We start from the raw sequence: 11,704 nt of genomic DNA on the forward strand, positions 1-11,704 counted from the left end.
AAAAATAATCTTGTCCAAAGGCCAAACAGTTCATCCCATCCAACAAACCATGAGAGAGTGATAGGAAGCGGCCTAGTTAGCATGCTGGCTGCGCAAGTACACAAGCTAATCCCGCCCACAGTGGGATTCTGGGGGAAGAGAGGGGCTCAGGCTTATGGGTGAGGCAGAACTATATATCTGGCTTGTCTTTGTCTCCCTGGCTTGCATCTGCTTTGGAAGAAGAAAAGGCATTTCCTGCCAGCTTCCAGGCAGCAGAGAAGATTCTGGCCCAAACAGGGGTGGGACATGTGAATTATAAGCTGGTTCTGGGTTCCTGGGTAAGCCCCTGGCCTCAGTATCCCCTATGTTTAGAAAGCAGTGAGGGTAGATGTACAGGGTCTGTTGCACCTTGCATGTGACTGTCTTGGTCATCCAGTGCTAGCTAGATCTGCAGCAGTCATGCCCACTTCCCGGGTATCTTGTGTGCTGCTGAGGCTCAGATTCACCCCACATGCATCCCCATGCTCTTACACCCCTCCACCACCCACTTCTCCCCCCACACCCCACTATCCACACATAAACACTCTACATCACACTCACACCCACATACACACCCCATAGGCAGCAAAGGATGTGTTGGGCAGCAGTGTGAAGTCTTCTTTAAATGCATGGACTCAAGCTGGGTGCCGATGGCTCACGCTTTTCATCCTAACTATTCAGGAGGCTGAGATCTGAGGATCACAGACTGAAGCCAACCCAGGCAGGAAAGTCCGAGAGACCCTTATTGACAAAAATCTACTCAGAAAAAGCCACAAGTGGCGCCATGGCTCAGTGGTAGAGCACTAGCCTTAAGCACAGAAGCTCAGAAACAGTGCCCAGATCCTGAATTCAAGCCCCAGGACCAGAAATAAAGAAAAAAGAAAGAAAAGGCATGGACTTCCAATTGTTGTCATAGGACATATTTACCAACAACAAAGCCCACAGCTCAGGAATCTCCTTCAATGAGTGGCCAAATTGCCTCTCAGAAGCAGGCAGCCACCACAGAGCTTAGAGCTCTCCGCCAGTGGAGGCAGATCCCCTTCGCTCCCTCCTTAGAGATCCCCAGGGAGAGCCAGGGGACTATGGGAAAGACAAGGCTGCCTTCACAGCCCTGGGGACAAAGGACTGCATAGCACTTGCGCATGCACTAACGGATGTGATTTAACCTGTAAACATCCACACCCATGGAAAGATGTCCATAGTACGTGTTGTAAGTGAAAGTTGCTGTGCTGGGTTGGGATGTAGCTCATGGTCAAGAGCTTATCTAGTATGCAGGATGTCCTGGACTCCATCTCCAGCCCCATAATTCCATCTTAAGAGAAGAGCCTACCTTTCTGCTCATCTTCCTATTGCTACTAACAAAAACTGAGGACGGAGGTCCAAATAAATAACTGATGTGAATTGTGGTACTTGAGATGGGTGCTAATTGAGTGCTCCCCGCGTGCGTGCCCTCCATACACTTGCTGTGTGTGGTCCTCCTATAGCCTAGAGAAGTCAGTACTTTTGTTATTTATAGCTGAGGAAACTGAGGCTCTGAGAAGCTAAGTCACACAGAGTAACTCAGGCATGGCCTGGTGTATTTCTTTTATTTTTTATTAATTTGACAATACTGGGGCTTGAACTCAAGCCTTACTCTTTTTTGGGGGCAGCGGGGGTCCAGTCATGGGGCGTGAATTCTGGGCCTGGGCGCTGTCCCTCAGCTCTTCAACTCAAGGCTAGCGCTCTACCACTTGAGCCACAGCGCCACTTCTGGCTTTTTTCTTTTTGCTTATGTGGTGCTGAGGAATCGAACCCAAGGCCTCAGGCATGCAAGGTAAGTGCTCTACCACTGAGCCACCTTCCCAGCCCCAAGGCCTTACTCTTGATAGATAAGCACTCTTCCACTGAGCCATGCCCAGGTCCTTTTGCTCTTTTTTTTTTTTCAGATGGTACCTCCCACTTCTTTTGCCCAGGACTAGCCTCAGTCTGCAATTCTCCTACCTCTGTCTCCTGTGTCCCTAGGATTACAAGTCTTCTCCACCACACCCAGCATATTTTATTGAGATGAGAGTCTCATTGACCAGTCTTTCCATATACCACAATCTTCCCATCCCAGCCTTCCAAGTAGCTCTCTTTCCCTTTTAAGTAGCTAAGATAACCAGAATATATCACTCTGCCTGGCCCTGGTATGACTTTCACACATGAGATCTTTCCAGTTCAGCATCGCTCATGCCCCTTTTACTCCTCAGGCACATGGCACTCTTAGCCAGTCCAGACAGGCTAAAGAAAAGAAAAAACCACCCAGACCACCATATCTTTTAAGTACAGTTTTCTGTATTCAAATTAGATGGCACAGTCTTCATGAATAAAATTACTGTTCCCCGAGGATCATGCCCAATTTAAATGTAGAAGAAGCCATTAACAGGCAGCGGCTGGCAGGATTTAGCTCACATGACCCTGATGTTATGTGAGAGGCAGTGAGGATAACTACAGCGCTTTTGCTTAGACCTCACACTGGATGCCTGCTGAGGACCAGGATCACCAGGAAATGCTGACCAGCCTCTCAAGGCTTAGCAGAGCTTTTCAATTGCTGGTCCCTGGCCCACCACTCCACCATTGTCCAGCTGTTACATTGTCTGCAGGTGGTGTTTCCTGAGCCCTGAACATGATGTTTGTGGAGATAATGGATAGGATCAACACCTGGGTAAAACAGAGCAACCAGACTGGTAGCCTGAGGGACACCCTGAAGTTAGAATGGCCTGTCAAAGATATCCTGAATATAGACATAGCCAGGCCTCTGGGAAGGACCTCTAAGGCCTGCACACTGCAGGTAAAGGGCTGCACACTGAAGGCTGAGGGTTGGGCCCATGTTCTTCATGGGACAGGCAGCAATGATTGATGGATGCTCTTTGATACTGTGGCCTTTGGCCCCTTAGGATAGTACTTACCCTGCCTCTGCGAATCCAGAGACAAGAGAGTCTGTAGTAAAGCACTATGCTCAGGGCTTGGTCTCCTAGTAAGTATTCCAAAAATATCCACATATTGCTCTTCCCTGGTGGAGATCACAAGGGGGTGCCCACATCTAACAGCCATGTTGCTGTTAGAGTCACTATTGCCGTAGTAGATACATAACACCAAGCTGACCTTTTCGCTGTTTGTGAGTACAAACCTCAGTGGCATTAATTACAGACACTATTACCACTATCCACTCTCAGGACATTTCCCCAAATTGACACTTGTCCATCCATTGAGCAGAGAGCCCATTCTTCCCTCTCCAGCCACAGGCAGTCTCTAGGAGTCTGATCATCCAAATGCCTCAAGTGAATGGAACCATCCAGAACTTGTCCTTTGTGAGTGGCTGGTCTCACTCAGCATAATGTCCTCACAGTTCATCCATATTGTAGCATAAGACAAGATGTCCATCTAGTTTGTTTCCATTTCTTGAGACAATTTTGCTATGTAGCCCAGGACGACCCTGAACTGGTGATCCTCCTGATTCTGTCTTACAGGTTGGGATTATAGACGTGCAGCACCATGGCCTGACTTAACTTGCATTCTTGTAAGTACTGTCTCTCTTCTCTGTCCCTTCCCTTCCCTTTCCTTCCTGAATTTACTGTTCTGCACCACCTTCACCTCTTAAGTCTACCCCTGTGGGATGGCATGTGTGGTATAGGAGGTACGCCGTCACCAACACCAAGTGAAAAGAAGGCCTTAGCCTGGCTAGAAAGACCAACATCTTCTAGGAGAAATATTGGACTTGGTGAAGACATGAATTCGAATTCTCTTTTTTCTACCTGCAAAAGTCTGAAGGTGATTTGTCTTCCGGAGATTTATATACTAGAAGCCAATCCCTGGGGTGGTCACATTGAGATGGTAGAAACGTTATGGGAGGGGCGCAGGCTAGTGGAGGTAATTGTATCACAGGAGTTCCGCTGTCATGAATGGATTCGGGAGTGGGTTACATCTCAGTGAATGAATTAGTGCTCCTAAGAGCAGGTTACCATAATATAAGATCATCCCATACACTTTACCCCCTTTGCCCTTTCCCTTTCTGTGTCTTGGCCATGTTGTGACACAGCTGGAGGTGAGTGACAGGCTCTCAAGAGCCAGCATTATACTGAGCTTCCCAGCCACCAGGATCATAAGTCAATGAAGCCACTTTTTTTATACACTATTCAGTGGCAAGTATTCAGTTCCAACAATGGAAAATGGGCTAAGATGCCTCCATATATGAACTCTTGTCCTTACTTATAAACTGAGAGATGAAAAGTGATCATTTACAAATTTCTCTGTGTATACTTTTCCCTTTATTATTGGCTTTGCTCCAGGATAAATAAATAAATAAATAAATAAGAAGCAGCCCTCCATCTGTGGACACTGGCTAAATTTCTCACCTCTCCAGACTCATATGTGTTAAGCCTCAGGAGCCTCAGGCCAACTCTTAGTCTTGGCAATTGGAATAATGTCAAGAGTGGTTTTTCATCTGCAGGCCCCAGTTTCCCCATACATAAAACCAAAGCAACCTTATCTCAAAACATGGCAAGAAGAGGGAAGATGAAACACCAAAGCCATGCCAGCAATGGTCTTCTTAAGCTACTTCTAAATACATGAGAGAACACGGGCACATCTACTCTGCAGTGATCACCTTGGAGCCATGTCTGTCGCGCTCAGAGCAGGGGTGCAGTGTGAGGGTCGCCTGGGCGGCATGCACAGGCCCATGTCAGCACTGTGTCTCAAGGCACAGGCAGCTGGCACCCCGCAGCCTTCAAAGGCTGTGGATTGATTGCTGCTCTCTCCTCGGTGTCTTGTCATGTAATCCCAACATGTATTCATGACCTTGCTCCATGTTCATTGTCTGTTAAACCCACTACACAAATTTAATTCCCAGGAGGTTTTCAAAGAAAGCTTGCTATTCTTAAAAGAATTCTGGGGGCTCGGCGCTGGTGACTCACACCTATAATCCACTCAAGAGGCTGAGATCTGAGGATCGCAGTTCAAAGCAGGCTGGGCAGGTAAGTTTGTGAGACTCCTATCTCCAATTAACCACCAGAAAACTGGAAGTGGAGCTGTGGCTCAAAGTGATAGAGTGTTGGTCTTAAGCAAAAAAACTCAGAACCCAGGCCTTCAGTTCAAGCCCCACGACTGACCAAAAAGAAAAGAGAAGAAAAAAGAATTCCAGGGATCAAATGCATGATCTTCAAGCACCCTATGAGTGCGACAGCCTAGAACCCCAATTGCGTTCAAAGGCAACCATCCTCACAAACTGGAAATGAACAGAATTACCAGTAGCCCAATTCAGGGCCCACTACCCACTGGTCCTGCATTACAGAAGCCCTGAGAAAAGAGTCCAAGTTCCAGACTTTTCCTGCCCGATCTGCTTGGAAAGGCCTTTCCCTCTCTGAGCCACTCTTTGAGGTGGCTGTGGGTTTTGCTTGTGAGTTTCCTTGGGAAAATCATCCATCCAGTCATGAGGTTGTCAGTCATGGCGGCTCTGCTCTCCAGCCCTGAGCCTCTGAGAAGTAGTTCCTTTGGAGTACATTGTCTTGCTGGAGGTTGATGAGCTGACTGCGTACCACCATCTTGCCTAACTCATGGAGAAAAGAAAACCAGCAGAGCAGAACCAAGAGATGAGAAGAAAGAGACAAAAGCCTGAAATGTGTGAGTATGGCCAGCGGCAGACCTAAGCAGTTCCCTCAGATGCTTGTGTGAGCTGTGTGATCATCAAAACCCTTCCTGGACCCACACATGAGCCTGTGGCCCACCTAAAGCTTTCCCAAGTCTCCAACCCATGTCGTAAGGGCAGGATAGGCTGAGGCTGCTACGCCAGGTGACCACTCTGTTAGCCCCAGACCCCACCCCACAGTTGGGCAAATGTAAACTGTCTCCAGCATTCCTTGAGGGACCACCCTGCCCACAGCCAGTACACCAAGCCCTGCAGGCCAATTCAGACTGCTGACTATTTTTGTATGGCTAAGAGCTAAGAAATCTTTTCACTGTGTGTGTGTGTGTGTGTGTGTGTGTGTCTGTGTCTGTGTGTCTGTGCTGTGTCTGTGCTGTGTCTGTGTGTGTGTCTGTGTGTCTGTGCTGTGTCTGTGCTGTGTCTGTGTGTCTGTGTGTGTGTCTGTGTGTCTGTGCTGTGTCTGTGTTGTGTCTGTGTGTCTGTGTGTGTGTCTGTGTGTTGGTTTTGAGCTTGACCTCAGGGCCTAGATTCTGTCCCTGAGCTTACTTTTTTAATCTCTAGGCTATCACTCTACCAATTGAGCCACAGCTTCCCTCTGGCGTTTTGGTGGTTAATTGGAGATAGGATTTTCTCAGACTTTACCACTAGGCCTACTTTTGAACCATGATCCTCAGATCTCAACCTTCTGAGTAGCTAGGATTATAGCCATGACCACCAGCACCCAGTTTCTTTGTACATTTTTAAATGGTTGGAAATAAAAGAAGAATAAGATCTATGATTCAGGGGCTGGGAAGGTGGCTCAGTGGTAGAGCGCTTGCCTTGCATCCTCAGCACCACATAAGCAAAAAGAAAAAAGCAGGAAGTGGCGCTGTGGCTCAAGTGGTAGAGCGCTATCCTTGAGCTGAAGAACTGAGGGACAGCACCCAGGCCCAGAGTTCAGGCCCCACGACCGGACCCCCCCCCAAAAAAAAAGATCTATGATTCATGAACATTATAAGAAACACTGGTGCCTATAAATAAAGTTTTATTGTAACACAGTCACATTGATTTATTGAATGCTGATGTCTCAGCCATAGCTGCTTTTGCTTTATAGAGAGAATTGAATGGTTTTGATGATGGAGACGGCATGGCTTTCAAAGCCATACATTGTCTGGCCCTTTGAAGACAAGGTTTTCAAACTTCTCATCTTAAGGACTTTTAGGAAGTTTTGAAGGGAATTTTCTTTTTCCTTCTTTTTTCTTCTCTCTCTCTCTCTCTCTCTCACTCTCTAACCACCCCCCACACTCCCCCCTACCCTCCACCCCCGCCTCTCTCTGTGTTGTGGGTCTGGAACTTTGGGCCTAGGCGCTGTCCCTGAGCTCTTCAGCTCAAGGTAAGCACTCTATCACTTGAGCCACAGTGCCACTTCCGGTTTTCTGGTAGTTAATTGGAGATAAGAGTCTAAGTTCCTTCCCGGGCTGGCTTTGAACAGGAATCCTCAGAGCTTAGCCTCTTGAGTAGCTAGGATTACAGGCATGAGCCATTGATATTCCACTGTGAGGGGAACTTTCTTTCTTTTTACTTTTTTTCATTATGTATATATATATATATATATTATTGTAAAGATACTGTACAGAAAGGGAACTTTCTTAACATACTGGATAGATCATTCCAATTGTATGCTGTAGCAGGAATTTGTTATCATGTATTCAGTAAACACCAAATGCTTGATTAAGAGCTGTTCCTTCCTGGGTTACCTCGGTGAGTGAAGAGGCTGACCTCAATGGAGGTATATTCAAGATGACTCAGAGGAGCCTGGAGGAAATTGAGCAGAGTCCCCTAAGCATTGCTTGGCATCTATAGAACCTTATACACGCAGCTCTCCCAACTCCCCTCTCCCCAGATTCTGCAGAGCTGCTCCTTTGTACAATGTCCCACCCTACTTATGGAGACTGAACCTCAGACATAGGTTGTAAGCCTCACTTCTAGCTGCTTCCCAGCCCCACACTGCTGCGGGGCTTCATGCAAAAGAGCTAAGAGGGTACCTCTGTTACCAGTATCTGTCCCAGACCCTCATATGGCTCCAAACACTGCTTCTCTATCTGCAAGAGATAACCAATGTCCTTTAAAAAAAAAGGAATAAATGAATACATAGTTATGATTGTTTAAGTAACTGGGCAAATATTCATTTTCCTAAAATGTTACTGAATAATTAACTGGTAATAAAATTAATTGGGTAAAACAGCTTAAAAATAAGACAATACTTATTACATGAGGAAAAATAACTGTGTTGCAAGAGGCTTAATTGTGTCAGAGACTGGCAGGTTCCCCAAAGCAGAAACAGAAAGCTCTTATCCAGCTGCTGAATAAGGACTGGGAGTGGAGCTCCCTCACCAGCCTGTGGGGATGGAAGATAAGGGGGAGGGGGCTTCGTGGCCTGGATCAACAACCAGCCACTGGACATATGGTCAGTGTTTTTAGAGCACACCTTAATGCCCAAGCCAAACAATATACCCTGCTCCCAATTTTTTTCTTTTTTTAATATATTTTTTATTGTAAAGATACCATACAAAGGGGTTACAGTTACATGAGTAAGGTAATGAGTACATTTCCTATCGATCATTGTTACCTCCTCCTTTGTTTTTCCCCTACCATCCTTCCCTTCCCTTGCCACCTCCCCAACTCCCCCCCACACCCTGCCCGCTGCCCCAAGCGGTAAAGCTCATTTCAACATAGTGTCTTGTACATCTCATTGTTACAATGAGTTAGCCTGTATCCTTATTTAAGCATTTTGTTATTCCCTTCCCCTCCCCAAATTAGAAAAATGCATATACAAGATGCAGGGCACTGGAATCAGATACAGTAAAAACAGGGGTTATACCATAGAGGGAGAACATACAAAAGAAACAGAAAAATCACACAGTACTTTATAAGTACATTAAAAACAACAGCAAACCTCTTGTGTCCCTATCTTAGGGTTCATTTCACTTATCATCTAATATGGTCATATGTACATAGCTTTTGACCTTTTCTGCTTGTCCTAGACATATGCTAGTTAATGCAATAAGGGAAACCATAGGACCTATGTTTCTTTGGGCCTGGCTTACTTCATTTAATATAATTTTTTCCAAGCCTTTCCATTTCCTAACAAATGGGACGGTGTCATTCTTTCTGATGGAGGCATAGAATTCCATTGTGTATATACACCACATTTTAATGAGCCATTCATCTACTGAGGGTAATCTGGGTTGGTTCCATATCTTAGCTATGATAAATAATGCTGCAGTAAACATAGTCGTGCTGGTAGCTTTAGTATGGTCTTGTTTGTGATCATTTGGGTAAATGCCCAAAAGTGGGATTGCTGGATCATTGGGGAGCTCTATGTGGAGTCTTTTGAGGAACCTCCATACTGCTTTCCAAAGTGGTTGAACAAGTTTACACTCCCACCAACAATGCAGTAAGGTTCCCTTCTGTCCACATCCCCTCCAGCATCTGTTGCCATTAGATTTCTTGATTATAGCCATTCTAACTGGGGTGAGGTGGAATCTCAATGTTGTTTTTGATTTGTATTTCTTTTACGGTCAGAGAAGTTGAGCATTTCTTCATGTGTCTATTGGTCTTTTTTTTTTTTTGTCGATTGTGGGGCCTGAACTCTGAGCCTGGGCTCTGTCCCCTAGTTCTCCAGCTGTAGACCATCGCTCTACCACTTGAGCCTCTGGCTTTTTCTGCTTATGTGGTGCTGAGGAATCAAACCGAGGGCCTCATGCATGCAAGGCAAGCACTCTACCACTGAGCCATCTTCCCAGCCCCTATTGGCCATTCTTATTTCCTCTTCAGAGAAGTCTCTAAGTCTTTAGCCCACTTATTAATCAGGCAGTTATTTCTTTGAGGATTTGTTGTTGGGGGATTTAATTTTTTGAGTTCTAAGTATATTTTAGATATGAGGCCCTTGTCCATTGTAGGGTTAGTGAAGATCTTCTCCCAATCCATGGGCTTTCGATTGATCTTGCTAGCTATGTCCTTTGTCATTCAGAATCTCTACAGTTTCATGCCAATTTTTTTTAAAAAGGATCAAAGTAAAAGAGCAACACATGCCTGTTTTGTTATACTGATAAAGAATCCCGTAAAGACCTCTTTAATGCATTTGGTCCAGGAGGAAGTCTGGACCTGGGGAAGGCAGCTAGTGAGGAAAGCCTGAGTTGCAGAAAAGAGACAGGACCACAAAGTACCCATTGCAACTTGCAAGAAGTTAGCAGGCAGAGGTTAGGCACCCAGTGGCTCAACCTGTAATCCTAGCAACTCAGGAGGCTGAGATCTGAGGATTGCAGTTCAAAGCAAACTGAGGAGAAAAGTCCATTATCTCCAATTAACCACCAAAATGCTGGAAATGTAGCAGCCACTGATGGCTTACACCTGTAATCCTAGTGATTCATGAGGCTGAGATCTGAGGATCGTGGTTCAAAATCAGCCCAGTCATGAAAGCCTATGAGACTTCCATTCTACCACCTAGAAAGCTGAAGTGGAGCAGTGGCTCAAGTGGTAGGGTGCTAGCTTTGAGCACAAAACCTCAAGAACAGTGCTTAGGCCCTGAGTTCAAACCCCAGGACACTCTCTCTCTCTCTCTCTCTCTCTCTCTCTCTTTCTCTCACACACACACAAGCCAGAAGTGGAGCTGTGACTCAAGTGGTAGAGCACCAGTCTTGAGTGAAAAAGTTAAGGGACAGCACCTATGCCCTAACTTCAAGCTCAGTACTGGCACAAAGAAAAAAGAGGAAGAGGAAGAGGAGAATGAGAAGGAGGAGATGGTGGCAGCAGAAAGAGACTGGGTTTTCCTGAAAGACAAGAGAGGTGATGCAGAACTGGAGGACGGCCACCCAAGGCTCAGCAGAGGTGGTGAGAGGAGGTGGGCTTTGACAGGTGCGCATCAGCGGGGAGCCACCAGGTCAGGGGAGAGCCGCCAAGTGAGCTTGGGGAAGGAGGTACAGGTGGTCCCAAGAAGTCACAGAAAAAAGGCTAGAATTGTGTCAGGCTGCCTCTAAACTCAGAAAGGGTGTGGCCAGAAATAGAGGCCCCCAAGTGGCTGGGGACAGGGGTCCCAGGTGTGGGAAGACAGCAGTTCTGGGTCCCATGCAAGGCTTCGCCTTTCATTATTCAACTCTTTTGAATTCAGGTGGGGAAGGTCTGCGGAGAGAGTCATGCCAGAATTCACAGGAGGAAGATTCTGTAATTTCTTTGAGCTCTGTGACTCTGGACAAAGTATTCAGTATTAATGCAGTTGACCATGACGTCTTCTGTGTGCGCGACTGACAGACCAAATTACCTTTCCTTATCTCCCAGGGAGAAAAAAGGACCATTTATTTGACATATTTCATAATCATTTCACCTGCTTGCCCCCTACGGAGAGCCCTGCTGACCTGGCCCCTCCCTCCCACACGCCTCAGGAAGCATGGCCTCTAATAAGCCCAGTTTCTAAAGAGTGTTTTTAATCTTGGAATAGTGAGTGTGATTTTCGATTGCATCTTTAATTCTCTATCTGCTTTTTTTTTTTTAAGCACATACTTCTATTCCAATTGTCATTGGAACTCATCAGAGCTGGGCAAGAGCTTGGACATTTTCTGTTTCTTGGGCATTTGACATGTAGAGGCTGGAGAGAAGGCCGTGGGCCGAGGGAGCAGACAGGAGGCAAAGGTCAGGGCTCCATGCCTCACTTCTTACCTGGTTGCTTGTGATTTCCCTAGCTTGGAGATAGATACATTATTATGGAACATATTTATGGCTTTATACAAAATAGATTGCAAACAGGAACATATATATGTTTTTTGGGGGGGGTCCAGTCGTGGGGCCTGAACTCTGGGCCTGGGCACTGTCTCAGCTCTTCATCTCAAGGCTAGCACTCTACCACTTGAGCCACAGCACCACTTCCGGCTTTTTTCTTTTTGCTTATGTGGTGCTGAGGAATGGAACCCAGGGCCTCAGGCATGCAAGGCAAGCACTCTACCACTGAGCCACCTTCCCAGCCCAGGAACATATATTTTTTAAAAAATGACC

Source organism: Dipodomys ordii, unplaced genomic scaffold, assembly GCF_000151885.1.
Source record: "Dipodomys ordii isolate 6190 unplaced genomic scaffold, Dord_2.0 Scaffold95, whole genome shotgun sequence".
NCBI classification, from domain to species: domain Eukaryota; kingdom Metazoa; phylum Chordata; class Mammalia; order Rodentia; family Heteromyidae; genus Dipodomys; species Dipodomys ordii.